This window comes from Pistacia vera, unplaced genomic scaffold (assembly GCF_008641045.1).
Source record: "Pistacia vera cultivar Batoury unplaced genomic scaffold, PisVer_v2 Contig495, whole genome shotgun sequence".
Lineage (NCBI taxonomy): Eukaryota > Viridiplantae > Streptophyta > Magnoliopsida > Sapindales > Anacardiaceae > Pistacia > Pistacia vera.
Genome location: NW_022196329.1, coordinates 171,905 through 187,739, shown reverse-complemented (window position 1 = coordinate 187,739; position 15,835 = coordinate 171,905). Strand labels below are relative to the sequence as shown.

The window sequence follows — 15,835 nt, the reverse complement described above, 5'->3', positions numbered from 1 at the left end:
TTTTTTTTAGTAGTAATTAAATTTAAACAAATATATGTGATAAAAGATGATTGGATGAAAATTTATTTTTAATTTAAAATTATCTAATTATCTTTTACTATATCAATTTGTAACAAAAAAATTATTAGTATAATATTATTCTTTAAAATTTATGTGGAGTGAATAAATTGGTGTTAGGTGTGTTTTGGGAACAATAATTGAACAATTATAGATAATAAATGAAAAACAATAAATGTTTCAGATCTAATTTTAGAAGTAATTAGATGTCTTGTACATTTATTGCTAAGTAATGATAATTGCTTGTACCCATCCCTCTCCTAATCTGTTAATTTTTCAATTCTGGCTGCTACGAGAGTTTAATTCATCAATATTCTAAAATTTTCCAAAGTTAAGAAAGTCAACACTACTATGATTTTTTGATAACAGGAGACAGGACCACTTTATCTAATCGGATTTGATTAAACATCTTATAAGAGTAATGTTTTAAGGTAATCTATAAATATAGTGACGATAGGGATATATTCACATAGAGAGTTGTCAGTTTAATTGAACCACTCAATTTTTTAAAAAATTAAAAAAAAATCTTTATGTTTTATAAATTTTATAATTTTGACCTACTTAATTTCATATTAACCCCACAAAAATGAATTATTAATTAACATTTTTCTTAATTTTTCTCTCTTCTTCATTTCCTCTCATATTATCTTTTTCCTTTGGTTTTATACTCAAGAAAATTTACTCTTTTGGATTACAATGCAAAATGATGCATATTTTTTTTTTTTTTTACTTAAAATTCTTTTCTTCTAGCTTTCTTAATTAATGAAATAATATAAACTATGAGTTTTTATTGAGTTTAATAAATGGGTTTGATATTGGAAGATTAAATTCTTAGATTTTAATGTGGGTTTTGATTTAATTTTGTTTATGATAAGGTATGAATTAATTAACTATTGTTTTAAGTTAGGTTTGATAATTTTTTGTTAGTTATTGAGTTAATTTTGAATTGTTTAAAGAATTTATGAAACCCTAAGTTGTAGAGATTTTGGGATTTGATTTAATTTTGATATATTGGTTAATTGTTTGATATTTATACTTGGAATGATGAGTTTTCATAAATTTATGAGTTGAATTTTATTAGGATGGTAGAAATTGTTTGAAAAAACTAAGGCTCCGTTTGGTTCAAAATTTGGGGGTTTTGGGAAAAGTTTTTTGAAAAAAGTTAAAAAAAAGTTGAATTGGGCGGGTATTACGATGTAGGATTTATAAATTAATAAAATACCCTATATATTTATTTTTTTACAAAATAATAAAACATTAAAAGTTAACAAAAATACCCATAACCCACCCTCAAACACCCCCAGTCGGCCACCACCACCGGAGGTGGCCGAAGTCACCTTATGGGCGCATGACCGGCTGGATCTTGTTGGTCATGCGCCGATATGGCCTTTTCCAGCCAAATCCACGGTGGATCTGGCAGGCAAAGGCCAGATCTACGGCCAGATCTGGCCGTCAACCGCCAGATCTGGCCGTATTTGCTCTCAATGACGGCCAACAAACGGTCGTCGTTGATGGTCAACGACGACCGTTTGTTGGCCGTCGTGACCGACTGTTACGGCCAAAGATCTGGCCGTCAACGGCCAGATCTTTGGCCTTAGATCTGGCCTTTTCCGGCCAGATCCAACGTGGATCTGGCCGGATAAAGCTAGATCGGCGCACTACCGGCCAGATTCAGCCGGTAGTGCACCATCCTACCAGATTCCGGCCATTTTCCGGTGATGGTGGCCGGAATCTGGTAAATGTGGATTATTGGGGTGTTTTGTAATTTTAAAAAAAATATTTAGGGGTATTTAATTAAATTATCAAATTTAAGGGGTTTAAAAAAAGTTGAATAATATTGGGAGTAGTATTCCCAAAAATCTGAGTTTTTGGGTATTTTACTGTTTAACTTTTTTGGGAATACTAAAAGTAGTATTCCCAAAACTGAAACAAACACAGCCTAAAGTTTTTGGGTATTTTACTGTTTAACTTTTTTGGGAATACTAAAAGTAGTATTCCCAAAACTGAAACAAACACAGCCTAAGTTGTAAGATTTAGGGTTTCAGTTTATCAACTTAGATCTTTTGACCCTATTGAATAAAAATTCTGGCTACGTCCCTAGGTGACCTCGAGATAATTCGAACCTAAAAAATTAATGAAGAGACTAAACTTTCTTAATTGACAGACCAACCTCTTAGAGTTAAAATTTAGACACACCATGTCATCAAACAAATTTTTTTTTTTTTTTCAAATTTCTATCCTTACAGTCCCCATTCAATAGTAATAAATCTCTTGCTTTTGTAAGCAAAAGTCTCCCACTTGGAGATCAAGAATAAATATTTAACAATTACACTAACATTTATTGTTTCCCACAAAAAGAGAAATTAAAAATTAAAAATTTCTTTTAAAAGAATTGTAATGAGAGCTGGCGCTTGTTGGTAGTTGGGGGCCTATTTATAATCTAAAATTTCATTTAGATTTGGGTTTAATTATTTGATTGGGTAAAATTTTATTTAGCATATTTTTGGATTTGATTATTCGAGGGTTAATTGAAATTATTTTAAACAATGAAATCATTATTGGCCACTTTTTTTTTTTTTCCAAATTACAGGGATGGCGTGGGCCGACCCTTGCCTTTTTACTTTCCTTTCTCTCCACTACCATAGAACCACGACCAACAGACACCCTTCCTTCACCGGAACCATCTCTGCCAACCAGCCAAAAAAACCCGCAACCATCTCCCCCCACCAGCCTGTTATCACAACACCAATCCAAAATGGCTACCCCATTCCCACCCCAACTATCAACACCACAAAAGAATCAATTCAAAACACTGTAAATTCTAAAACAGCAGAGACAATAAAAGTGTTGGTAAATTCACTTAAAGAATTTTATGTGGTTCGAATTGAGGGAGAGTGTTGACTATGTTGCTCAAGTGGAGGTCAACAGGACTAAAGTGCAATCTTGTAAAACACAATGGTTGATGTTTAGAAATGTAATTTTGCTATATAAACTCAACTGTAGCTTTACCAATTCAGTTAAGAAAAATAACAGAAATTGATTCCTTGAAACAGAATCCAAACTCGTTTTTGCTTCTCTCTTTCTTGATTCTTTAGCTACATTCTTGCTCCTTCAGCTGCATTGACATGGTATCAAAGCGGTGACTCACGTCAATGGCAAAGGTTTCTGGTTCCTCTTCACAATTGCTCAAAAGTGCTGAAGAAATGATGCACGAATCTTCAAATCGCACTACCTCAGCTTTGGTGTCGAATCTGCATGTGATAAATCCTAAACTCACTCGGAATAACTATCGTTTTTGGAGCTCATAGGTCTTGTTTACGGTTTGGTTCACACAAACTTGAGGATCACTTGCTTGATAAAGCTCCCCGTCCTCCTCCTCTTATACTGTCTAATTCCGCAATTGAGAATGAATTAGGACAAATTCATGGAGAACCTAAGACTACTAGTGACTCTGTTAGTGATAAGATTAATCCTGCTTATATCATGTGGAAACATACAGACAAATTCCTTGTGCGTTGGTTGTTAGCATCCATATCCGAGAGTATGGAAATGTCTCTTAAGTGTAAATTTTCAACAGAGATTTGGTATACTTTAGAGAATGAGCTTATTAATGATTCAAAAGCCAGAGCACTTCATTAAAGAATTTATTACAAACAACTCAAAAATGCAATTTAGGAATTGCAGAATACATAAAAAAATGAAAGAAATTTCAGAAAGCCTCTCTGCCAGTGGGTTGGTTATATCTGATGAAGAATTATTGTAGTATGTGCTTGATGGTTTAGGCCCAAAGTATGACGCAGTTGTAGTTAATCTTACATCTAGGCCTGAATCAAAAGTGGACAATGTTACGTTACAGGAGGCTCAATTTTTGCAGCAGAAATTTGAGATTAGACTTGATAAGTTCAATTCAATTAATCCATACAATAGCTCTGCTAATTTAGCTTCAGTCAATTTATCTGGACTCAATGTAGAGAACAAGTCTTCTGATGTTCAACTTCACTCCACTACAATGTTTTAAAACTTAGCCCGACCGGTTCAACCGGGACCCGAAAGCTTTAACGGGTCGGGTTTATACTTTTCCTAGTTACCCAAAACCCTAGGATTTGGGAGGATGATCGACGAACAATTGACGGCCGGAATGTTGGGGCTTTTGAAGATAAAGTTCTGGTGAATGCAATGGTGGTGACGGAGTTTCGAACAAAACTAGCAGCGGCAACAATGGGATTTTTTCAACGATTGGCAAGGCTAACGGGCGTGGGGTGAGGTGGATTTTGGTCAGGAGGAAGAGGGGAGTAATTTCTAGGTGATGGGGAGGGTTTCTGACACTGGCGTCAATGAGATCTGGCCTAGAATGCCGACGCCGACGTCGACGTCTGTGAGATCTGGCCAAAATCAAACCTATTTCGGCCAGATCTTGGGTATATTTTAATGGGAATGGACTCAAGGGACGATTAGGGTTGCATCTGGGGTGTCGCCGCTGCCAATCAATCATCGGTTGATTTGCATTTGGGTGTGTTTGATAAGTTTCAAACTTATAGGGACTTACCTATAATTTTTAGGGGTATATTTGCTAAATTTTAAAAGTTTTTGTCAACCGGTTTGACCAACAGTCAATCCGGGACCCGAAAACTTTGTCGGGTTTCACCCCGGGTTGGGTTTTAAAACATTGCTCAACTAGAGGAGTTCAAACTTCCTCTAACCTCTTTCCTAATACTGTTCCCTCACTTATCTCACTAGGGAATCCACACTATCATCAAAACAATCCTATACTTGTCATAGAAGCTTATGGAATAGGAAACGGAGGACAACCATTTTACTATCCTAATGTTCCTTTGAATAGTCCAAGACCACCTGGTTTTTAGAATTATAGGAGAGGTAGAGGACGAACTACTTGTAGAAATAAGATAATATGCCAAGTCTGTCATAAAGTTGGTCACTCAGCTGCTCATTGCTATCATAGGTTTAACGCTACATATACTAGAACTTATCATGGTAGTTATAATATTGGTGCATAATCCACACAAATACCTGGTTCACAATCCTCGCACACTCAAGGGATGTTTCAGTTTCCTCAATCATCTCAGCCACAACAGTATGACTCTTATCAGAACCTTTCTTAAACATCACCACCACAATTTGGTTCTCCCTATTCTCACACTAACACTAATGCTTCCCAACTAGGAGGTGATTTTGTTCCCTCACAATTTCTTGTAGTACCCAATAAACAAGATTCAGGTACTAATCAAGCCTTCCTATCATCTACTAGTGTTGCTCAACCCATTCATAATGTTACTGGTATGCAAACGCATCCTCGGTAGCAAAGTCAACATTCAGCTTTGGCCACTTCACTAACTCCTACAAATCCTATATGGTACATGGATTCTAGAGCTACTGATCATGTAGCATCGGATCTCAGCCATTTGAACATAAGTCAGCCTTATGATGGTGGAAATCAGCTGTAAGTTGGTAGTGGTGAGTGCCTACCTATCTGACATATTGGCTGGTCCTTTTTACCTAGTACTTTGCGTTCAAAATGTCTCCATCTTAAAAATATTTTGTGTGTGCCCAAAATTACTAAAAATCTTTTAAGCATTTTCAAGTTTATTAGAGATAATAGTGTGGTTGCTGAGTTTAATGCTGACTGTTGTATTGTTAAGGACAAGCTAACCAAGGCAACACTACTATAAGGGGATCTTAAAGGTGGTTTGTACCAGTTCCAAGTTCCTCACCCCAAGTTCTTCAATGCATCATCTCATATGTCTCCTAAATCTGTTTTAGTTTCACAATTTGCATTTGGTTCCAGTTGTGTCAATAATTCTTTGCTTTCTAGTGATTTGCATTCTAGTAACATGTCTAATAGGCATACTGCTTCTCAAAGTATTCATAACAAGTCTGTGCATTGTGCTACTACTACTAATATTGTGTCACCTATGCAATGTAATAATGATACACAATGTACCAGCTCTCAACAATGTAATACATTACCTATCATTAAAGCTAGTAGTTCGAGTTTTTTGGATGCTACTATAAATAATATGACTGTTCAACCTGCTGATCACAATTTAGTTTACTCTGCTATACATGTTTTAATTGCTACTAATGCTAATTCTGGCATGATTTGGCATAAGCGCCTAGGACATCCACATTCAACTATCTTACATAAAATTCTTACAACATTGCCAAAGAACACTTCACCTAAAATTAGTTTACCTTCAAATCAGTCTAATACTTTACCAAATCCAACATCTGTGTTCTGTTATGCTTGCCAATTAGGGAAAGTACATAATAATTGTTTTCCCTCTTCTTTATCACAAGCAAGTACACCTTTAAAACTTGTCCATAGTCATGTGTGGGGACCTGCACCTTTATTGTCCTTTGAGGGTTTTAGCCATTATGTCCAGTTTCTTGATGATTATAATAGATACACTTGATTATTTCCTTTTAGAACCAAGGCTAAAGTTAAGTCAGTACTCATCAAGTTTCATCACTTGGTCGAGAGGCAATTTGGTCACAAGCTTAAATGCTTGCAATCTTACCAAGGAGGAAAGTACATTGCTCTCCACTCTTATCTCACTAGTTAAGGAATTCAATTCAAGCATTCATGTGCTCACTTTCATTAGCAAAATGGCAACCTAAAAGAAAACACAAATACCTTGCTGAGACAGATTTAACTCGCCTTGCACATGCCTCCATGCCCCTACAATTTTGGTGGCTGGCATTTGAGACTACTGTGTTCCTTATAAATAGAATGCCTACACACACTCTTGGTGATATATCACCTTATCAAAAGCCTTTTCAAACTACTCCTACTTATGCACATCTTAAAGTGTTTTGTTGTTCTTGTTTCCCTTTTCTTAGAACTCTCAACAAACATAAGTTTGATTTTCATATTGTGAAATGTGTTTTTGTGGTTATAGCTTAGTGCATAAAGGATATAAATGTTTAAAACCTAATGGCAAACTTTTTATCACACCAAATGTCAAATTTAAAGAATGTGAATTTCCATTCTCTCATGGAAATGTGTTTTTATCATCTGAATCTAGTCCTTCTTCAAATGATTTAAATTTTGCCATTTCATATTCATCCTTTCCTTTCATTTTCGTGCATTCACCTATTCATACTACTATACATACTCATGGTTCTTCAACTAGACTTGCCCCTTGTTCTTTAGCAGTTAGTCCTTCACAGCACAATCGTAGTGATACAGTAGCAGGTAATAAAACTACACCTACACTCTCTACTAAGCATGCACCTTTGTACTCATTACCTACCCCTAATGATTCCACTCAAGTTCATTCTCCACCTACCTCACCACTTTTTAACTCAACTCCTACCTCTTGGACACGTAAATCTAAATCCCTGCTACAGAATCATTCTAACACAACAAATATTTCTCATTCTAACTCAATCAAAACTTCCTATGTTCACATCTCCTCATCACCAGTTCGTACTTTAATTGAATTATATACTTCCTCACTACTTTCACCTGAATTACCCATCTTTTCCTTGCCAGTTATCACCTCATCTGACTCAATACCTTCCTGCCCTCTTGAAGTTGATTTATCATTGTCTAAGTTTGCTGACATCTCTGAAGTTTCTCTTAACTCAAAATATGATGCTATCAACACAAATCCTATGATCACACAAGCAAAAGCAACAGCACAGTCTAAAGCAGCAATTTATTCTCTTCCTGCAATCGGTTCTCATAATCAATCTGCAGCTCTACTTATTGGGAACTGATAACATTGCACCAGGATCTGTGTTTCCTACACATGTCAGTATTGAACCATAACCTTCCTCTCCTTTTGACGCTTGAGCCAGTGTTAAATGGAAAGTTGCCATGCAGGATGAGTTCAATGCATTGATCAAGAATGAAACCTAGACACTTGTTCCTCTCACTCCTGATCTCAATGTAGTAGGAAACAAATGGGTATTTAGAGTTAAATATAATACAGATGGCACTTTACAAAAGTATAAAGCTAGACTTGTTGCTAATGGTTTCCAACAAACACCAAGTCTTGACTATTTCGAGACATTTAGTCCAATAATCAAGCCTTCTACCATCAGGATAATCTTGACTTTTGCAGACGGCCAACGGTGGTGAGTCATGGCCGAAGGTGGTCTTGGGTGGCTGAGGGTATTTTGTTAACTTTTAAACTTTTTTGTGGCTAGGGTGTTATAACTAATTTCTCAAATTTATAGGGGCATGGCTAATTGTTATTTGTTAGACATTTGAGGGCAATTGTGTCCGAAATGGTTTTTAATTAAGGGCAAAATGAGAAGAAAAATCATATTACCCGGGTAATGTTTTAATAATACCCTCTAGCAAGGTAATAAGATTACCCCCCACATTACCAACAGTAACCATTATTTGCAATAAAAGATTACCGTAATATTTTATTACTTGCAAACCAAACAGATAAATCTTGCAAAATTAAACGAATATTACCCTAGATCCAAACGGCACATTTGTAGTGTTTAGGGCATCCCAACTGCTCTGCTAATGTAATACAAAGTTTAAAAATAGTTATTTAGAAATTCGCTTTAGTAACAATAAATTTACCTTGGGATTCATAGCAACCATTCTTTATTATGAACCACCACTAGGTCGTCTGATGGCAAAAGAGCAAAAAGAGGTTTCATGAGTTTTTGAGTCTGAGTTTGAGTTGGTCTTCCTAGGCACTAATAAAGGTGACCACTAGGGCTCTTACTCAGCTGGCAATTCCAAGGTCCTAGAGGATTAGTTAAGCCCTCCCTTGGCAAGTCAATTTTCTAAGGAGGGTTTTATCCAATCCCACAAAAGGTCCACTACCCAGCCTAATTCCTACAAAACGCCCATTGCCTAGCCAATTACTATCATATTGGGAGTGGTTTCTATCAATTGGTATCAGAGCATGATCCTACACCCACGTGGACATCGCCTACGTGGCAAGTTGACCTTGGGCCCGAGTTGCTACCCCAAGAAAGGGCATAGAGGCCCAAGGGAAAAGGGATCTATGTAGTCACCCAAGGGATAAAGAAGCCAACAGGGGTAAAGAGGCTGACGTGGACGTCGGCTGCGAAAGCGTGGTGGTGTGTTAGAATCCCATATTGGAAATATGGAAGATTGACCTTGGGCCCGGGCTGCTATCCTGAGAAAGGGCCTGGAGGCCCGATGGAAAGGGGATCCGTGTAGTTACCCAAGGGTAAAGAGGTCAACATTTACGTTGGTTGCAGACGCATGGTGGTGGGTTAGGATCCCACATTGGAAAAGAAAATAGTGGGCATGTGGGTCATAAAGAGCTTGAGCATCCTCCCTCGGCAAGCCAGTTTTCCAAAGATAGTTATATCCAAGCCCACAAAAGGCCTATTGCCCAACCCTACAAAAGGCCTATCACCCAGCCAATTAATATCAATTTGGGAGTGGGTTCCTACCTTGGAGTCTTTCTATTTGTTTCTATGGAAAGTTCTTTACAGATAAACAAATATAAAAGTGGCTCTAATAAAAAAGCATAAATATGTATTATTTACAGTTCATGAACACAACCTTTGAGCTCTACATTCAGCTATATACAAACTGATACACACATAAATCAGAGTTCACTTTATTTCTGCAAAAAGGAGATATAATAACAGTAGTAATAGTGATTCTAGATATTAAAGTTCCATAAAGAAACTGGTGGCAATCAGCGAGGCTTGATGATGGGGACAACACCACTAACAAGGTCGCTTCCAGCTTCAGGAAAGTCACCAGACACGTATGAGTTTCTTCCAGAATAGGCAGATGATGTGGGGATTCCTGAAGATCCTAAGGCTGAGATATCTGAATCTGTTTGGATAGTTTCTGATTCTGGAAGCATTGAAGATAGGTTCTCTAATTCTCTCACAACTTCCAGCATTGAAGGTCGACGCTCTGTCTCATTCTCACAACACTTGAGGGCTAATGCCATAAATCTTGTGAGGCATTCGGAAGAGTGAGGACCCATGCCGTTGTCTATCACAGAGTAACAAGAGTAAATCATCCAGATTGACATGCTGAATTCACCTGTTGTTGCATTAAAATCAGGCATCTTCTCAGACGTTAGCATGTGAACGAAGCCATTTGGAGAGTGCTGGGAAAAAAGTTTAAAAAAAATTAGTACCTGCTGGACAATGTTTCTACCATGAGAAATAGGCTCATTCCTGTCAACAACTCGAGAAAAAACAATTCCGAGGCTATAAACATCACTCTCTGTTAATTGGTGAGTGAGAGTACTGAGGATCAAGGTAGCCCTGCAATAGGAAGATAAAGGGAAGTGATTCACTCTAAAAATTTGAAGCCTAGGTGTTCAGTGTTCATCATTTAAAGGATCGATAGAGAAAGATGACTTGAGAAATCAATTCATAACTAGGTTTCAATAATGTACTTACTGGGGTGCCTTCACAACAGTGAACATATGACCTTCACCTCCTGAATCGTTGGAACTGGTGCAAGCTTAGAGAGTCCGAAATCAGAAACTTTTGCAGTAAATTGGAGTCCAACAATATGTGTTTGCTTGATATCTCTGTGGATGATGGGTGGGTCAGCTTCTTTAGGAGGTAGATAATGCCTTTGGCTGAACCCAATGCAATATGCAATCTCATGGCGAAACTCATAGGATTTCGGAATCTACCTGTCATCACACACCAATATCGAATTCACATCATGATATAGTTTGCAAGTGGTAGAACAAAACCAAGTTTTGCAATAGTAAACTGGGGAAAAATCATAGGATTTACCATATAGGAGGTCATGAACAGAACCATTAGGCATAAACTCATATACTAACATCTGCAAACACAAAAAATCAAGGATACTTTTGAGTATTAGCAGTCAAAGAAGCTCACTACCTACTATTAAGTGTATCTTATTTTTACTTGAGCAATTTATCTTGTTCTAAAACTCAAGACATGTTATGAGGAAGTATCAAAAAATTTCTGATGATGCAAATTTTCCAAAAGTGGCAATGGATAAAGTACCTGCTCGCCTTCTTCATCACAGTATCCAACCAATGAAACGAGGTTGCGATGATGTAAACGCGACAAAATTTCTATTTCAGTTAAGAATTCTCTCTCACCCTGCAAAGATCCTTGCTGTGCCCTCTGATTGCCACAGCTATGCCATTATCCAGAAGCCTTTATAAACCTTTCCATAGCCTCCTTGACAACTAGACTGGACTCACTAAAACCACTGGTAGCTTTTTCAAGTTTGTGAAACTAAATCCCTTGACACTTGCAGCTTTGATTGGAATTTTTGCAACTGTTAAAAGAAAAATCATTTATGCTTCTAAATATAAATAAAAGAGAAGGCAAATGCAAAAGAACTTACTTGACTGTTTCTTTGAAACCTCTTGCTTGTGTTTTGATTTCTTTTTGTAGAAAATAAACAAAATGATCAAAGATATGCAATTAGGCCAGCAATGGACCCTAACACAATTCCAATCACAGCACCTTTGCTCATGCCTGATTTTTATCTTCGAGAATGACTGCAACAAGACAGGTTTGAGAACCCTTGCCAGTTAAGTTTAAGAAATGCGACCAAATATGATTAACTATTATTTATTGAACTACAAAATTTTGCATACCATGAAAATGAGTAATCCTTTAGGTAGATCATTGATGATAGTGATAAGTAAATAGTAATCCACAAGAATACGCAGACCAGAAATGTAACTGGAACTACAATTTTAATTGGAAAATTTTGCAGTCTTGAGACTTACCATCTGCATAGGTCCATGGCGAGTAAAATTGATCAGTTATATGGGCCAAAGACATCACTCAAAGGAGAGTAAATGTAGCAATTGGTCCATATCGATAGACTCATTCTTGTTAAATTCATTGGTAGTACTATTGATATACATGAGGAAAAACCTTTAAGATATCAATAGCCTAGGACCCTTTTGCCATAAAAATGAGTTGATAAGTAGTTGATAACGATTCAAGCCAAGACTGGAGGTCACGTAAAGCATATATGCATTCATGTATGGGCGAAAATCAGATATGCTAGGACTTCTCAAACGTACATCAACTCGAGAGGCAGAGCACAGAAGCAGGAAGCAGGTGATTCTGGGACATATTCCATATGCAAACTGTGCGGACAGGACTGTGGAGGCAGGTAGGTAGAAGTGTTATTTGAGGTTCCAGAAACCTATCATCTCCGATATGGGTCACAGAATTGATATATTGAATTCGTTTGCATTTGTACAAATAGGATTGCCCTGAAGCCTAAGCAGTCCAAAAAATTGCAACTGATAAGTGCAATAAACTTCTTACATGGATTTCTATTGCAAAGACTACAAATACTCACCTAATGGTGACATTTGAAGGGGATCTATTACCCGAAACATTTGTAAGCGAATATTCTGGAAATCCCTGCAAGAAAAAACATAGAAACAAAGAAGTACTTATGAGAATTCAGGTAACTAGAATTGGAATATTGATGTTCGACCACTGTTCGATTGATTAATCTCAAAACTGAGCAAATAAAAACCATATAACTGTTCTTGTCTTCAAGGTAAGTGTCGCATTGCACGAAAATAACATTCTGCCAAATGTTTGAGGGAACACTACCACTCAAATTATTGTTTTCAAGTGACCTGCAATAAATTTCAAACTAGCTTATAATTATTTCATATGGAAGATATAAACTGTCATTCTTAATTTTCATATGGAAGATAAATTTCTAACCGTATATAGCTTTCTAATTATAGAATTCTTAAGATTTTCAATTAAAAAAAAAAAAAAGTGAGAATAAAATGAGGAGAGCCTCTTACAGTCTCTGGAGAAAAGTAAAGCCTGAAAAATTTGAGGGGATAGGTCCAATAAGCATATTATTGGATAGATCACTGCAACATTGAAAACAAAACAAGTTACTTTTATCATATCAATGTATATATGAAAAAATGTAGCATGTGTAAGGAACTGGAGCATTGACAATGGCAACATAGTTGTATATTGTTGGCAAGCTTATTTGTTGGTATGCTTCCGGTAAGTTGATTCGAGCTAAGATCTTGTAACATGAAAAGTAATCGAGGTCAGATAACATGAATCCAACTCTTAAGAAAGTCTTAGTTAATCTCTAAGAGCTGGTTATGTAAATTCAGCAATTTTTCAAATCAATACTTGGAATTGTGCACAGATGATGTCATATAAATGTGAATGACAAATATTGTGGAGATAAATTATAATTTTGACAGCTTTGTTCGACTAAAAGATATAACCATCTTATTGCAAAGAAAATATCAACAAATCCTGCAGACTTACAAGTAAAGAAGGTTTGGTACACTGCTTAAACAGGAATAGTTCCTTGCAATCTGCAGTTCCTAAGACTCCTGTGAGTTGAAAGGAAAGAAATAAGCACAATGTTATTGATCCTTCAGTTTTTGTGTACCTATTGCCTTCATATGTATATTTAGCACTTGGCAGTGGATAAATAAAAAATAAAAGAAAAATCCATGGGAAGGGAGAGAGATTACAGCTTCACCAGTTTGGGCATGTTTTTATAAGAATTTGGATCTCGGTACCTTCAAAGTTGTTGTATCAAATTGTCTGCAACAATAAGAGAAAAGGGGTTATTAGCCAGAGACCAAAAGGTTTGAGATACTGGAGTCTGATAGTCATTACAAAGAGAACTTGAAGGAACGGTGAACTTACAAAATCCTCAGGTTTGGCATCCTGGAAAATGCGGAAGAACCCTGATAAATTGTTATTGTCCAACAGGCTGCAAATAAATTTCAAAATATTATGTCACTGCAACAACAGAAATATACTCTTGTGTAAAATAAAGCAACATCAAATAAAATGTAATGAATCACAAGTGTAAGAGTTGAGGTAATGTGGAAAGCTCTGGTGGAATCTGACCACTGATTGAGTTGTTGTTCAAATGACTGCAATTAAAAACATACTGAATAAGTTTTTGTGAAGCATTTGGCTAATGAGAAGGCACTTACAAGTGTCTGGCACTGGTCATATTTGCAAAAGTTTTTGGCAGGGTCCAGAAATATGTTATTGTCCAGGTTTAATATTGTACATTAGAAAGAGAAACAAGCTCATCTGGTAAAGGCCCTGATATTTGATTTCCGCTCAGAAGCCTGCATGCAATGAAGAATACACTTCTATATAAGTGCGAAATTTTCATGGAGTAAAAAATATAAAATTTAAGTGATAGCTCGGCATCCAACTGTCAAGTTATCACTCGACTTAAAAGCTTATATTTGATGCTTACAGAAGCTTTAAAGTAATCAGATTGCCTATTCCTTGGGTATGCTGCCAGTTAAATTGTTCCACATAAAATTCCTGGACAAACGAAGTTAAAAAGCAAGATAAATTACAGTTGATGATTAACAAATGGATGAAGATTCATGGCAGAACAAGATATCATCAGAGACGCACAGAATGAGATGAATCACAATATGGTCATTTGAGAAAACAAACCAAGTGCCGGAGCTAGTTTCCCAGAAGATTCATGTTTAGCAACCGCCTGTATGCGAGATAAGCCAAGAAAAAAAAAAAAAAAAACCAGAAAATGTATAGTCCAAATAATCCATCATGTGTTCAATTTATAAACGTGCAATCAACTGTATGCATAAATTGTCATATATATCGACTTACAGTTCTTGGAATGGAGAAGCCATCATTTGGATCCATCAAGCAGATTACCCCGGTCCAATGATACACATGGATCAGTTTTTTCCAGTTATTGAGATTTTTCCCCGTATCTTGAGTGCTCGGCGGACAGCTAGCAAAGCATCAACTGTATGCATAGTTCAGGACATTCTAATATTTTTTCAAAGAAATTAAGAAATCTAATAAAAAGAATAACTCATCCCTTAATAAAAATCACAGAGAAACCAACCTTCGAATGGATCAGTCATCTGTGCAGAAGCAAGTTGCAGAAAGTGACATGAAAGTAGACCAAGTATGATCCCAATTAGGCAAAATCTCCACCTTGGCATCTATGCAACAAGAAATTTGAAACTTTCAGTTAAACTACTTCGAAAATTAAGAGAATGGTTAAAACTAAAACTTGGGTTACGCAAAAATGGCTAGTTGAAAAGCAAGACAAACCATACCTTTGTAGAAAAAGCATGAAGGTTGACGTAAAAAGAGGATGAAAGCCATTTTTATGCATGGAATATATGGGTGAGCTCAGAATGGAAGAAGATTGGGTCAGGAAATTATAATTTTAGCTAAACAAAGTAAATGGATTCGGTAAGCTGGCACTTTCCAAGTTGGGATTATTTTGGATTAATGTAGATTAAGACTTGAAGAACTAGGTCGGGGACGACTTTGTCTTTCAAATAACTGAGGAAGGCGCCATATTCCAACTTCCTTACAGGATTTTGAAAAGCCCTATAATTATTATAAACTGTACATAAAGAGAGACTGCTGGAGAAAATTACAGTTTTAGTTATACTATTTCATAGTGCATTTTAAAATATAGTTGATTTAAAGCTTCAAATAATTCAGTGGAAACATCTCTTTCAAAGTATTGCCACTGCAATTTTGTATAGGAAGTCTTTACAAAACCAGATACTAAATTCCAACTTGATCATCTCTGGCAAAATCTTATCTGAGTTACAGACTCTGCTGCAGCTTTCAACAGCCCAGGAGCCTATCAAACAAAAGGAAAATTTTCGACGTTTCGGTAATCAAAATGAACATCGAGTAGGTCACATACAATACATCATTAGTGAATAAGTCTACGATTCAGTTTATAAGGCATGAATATAATACGTCATCAGCGAATAAGTCTATAATTCAGTTTAACAATTAACAGCAG

The 15,835-nt window shown here is 36.4% G+C and overlaps 1 pseudogene; it reads right to left on the bottom strand.

The window, feature by feature from the left end:
- Window positions 1-9,539: 9,539 nt before the first annotated feature.
- On the bottom strand, window positions 9,540-15,277 carry LOC116105188 (annotated as a pseudogene).
- Window positions 15,278-15,835: the final 558 nt, after the last annotated feature.